Source organism: Rhagoletis pomonella, unplaced genomic scaffold (assembly GCF_013731165.1).
Source record: "Rhagoletis pomonella isolate Grant_MI unplaced genomic scaffold, Rhpom_1.0 Rhpom_scaffold_00001, whole genome shotgun sequence".
NCBI lineage: Eukaryota > Metazoa > Arthropoda > Insecta > Diptera > Tephritidae > Rhagoletis > Rhagoletis pomonella.
Window position 1 is genome coordinate 67,831,619 of NW_023458555.1, and position 1,731 is coordinate 67,833,349.

Genomic DNA, 1,731 nt, shown 5'->3' on the forward strand with positions numbered 1-1,731 from the left:
ACTTGAATAAAAGTGTAAAATAGTGGTGCTTGTGATGTAAACAAACGCTCAGCTGACGAACCCGCTTTCGCAAACTTTTTTCTCAAAACCAGTTACAAATACAACGTCGCGTTCTTACGTGATCTTGTATTTTTGGTTCATGTGAACGATACTTATAACAGCTCATACTCATGAACCATGATTCAATAATACAAGGTTCGATAAACTGACAGTTGTCTCTCTCGCACCGCTCCCTTAGCAGTGGCACCGTGTTGCTTCTTTGCACATTTACATGGAAACAGTGCAGCTTTGGTGTGAAATAGAAGTATGAGCGTTTGTGCAATATGTTTATTTGTATATGCATATGAAGCCTATGTAACTGATGGAAACATAAACTGTTTTTAAATTGGATGTTTACATCAATCTCATAGTAGTCTTATTTTAATTTTGAGTCATTTTGCAGTTTTTATACAGCTAAATAGCACATAAATTAAGTAATTCATATAGATACATCAATATTACGTTCAACATTTTGTTAAAATGCCAGATTTTCTGCAAATACATTAGAATTTACAAAAGGAATTTCACTACTAATTGCCTACTTTGCGTACTTTTCTACTACCATTTTCGCACCAAGAGATTTCATTCCTCCCCTTCTCTCCGTCCTTTGTAAATGCAAGCTTTTGTAAGGGAGTGTCAAACCGCAGCTGTCAATACTTATCTAAGCTTGTATTTAGTCTGTTCCTTTGAACTTCGGACTAAAACCTGTGGAACTGTCAAACTACAATTTTACGCTCTCAAGTGAGAGTAAAAGGAGAACAGACGCAGAAGTGCACGGGAACGCAAAAAGCACTATTTCCTGTAAAAACGTCAGTCGGTTTGTTTACATGTCATTTGTACAACACTGATTTGGCTGAAATATCACTAACTAATTATTAAAATGTGTACATATTCAAATATTTCGTTGTTTACCTCCATTTTTTTTTTACAAATATAAGGTTCTTTGCTTTCACCGCTGTTTGTTTTTGCTTGCACATGCAAATCAGCTGATCGTTTGACACTTTTCATGAACTTACAGGAAAAAAAACTGCGGCCTAAACCCTGAGCTTCTGACTAGGAACAGTTGCTCAGTTACTCTCTCAGGTTTTATGTCAATAGGAACGACTTCCTGTAAGTTCTGACTAAATCCTGTAAACCGGACTGCTATTGGAACAGACTAATTATTGAATCATGCTTATGAACCAACTAACAAGATCACCCAATCGGAAAAGAATGAAAAAAGTAAATTTCTGAGCGTTTTTGACATCTGCCTAAGAATGAAAACAAACAAAGAAAACGAAAAAGGCGCGGTGATTCAGTGCGATTAAATTAGTATTTATTATAAAATATACAAAGTGAAACTTGATGACAAAATTAGTAAAAAAGTTCATAAAATATGGTTTTCATGATTGAAAGTGTTTTACAATCGCATATCATCACCACGGGTCGATTATTCAATGCCAGCGTTCTGGCCACAAACGTGCACCCACTTTTCACGAAAATTTAGGCCTTTTGCCAGACCAAACAAACCCACAACCTGTTTCCAATCACAAAACACTTCATTTTATATGATAAATTTGTAATAAATCAAAATTAATATGAAAATCGCACATAAAACACATCAAATTGCCAAAAAAAAAGCCATCCCGAAGCGATAGAAGACGATGTAAACAAAGTGGACAAACATCAAGAACGCTAAGTGCTCATTTACAC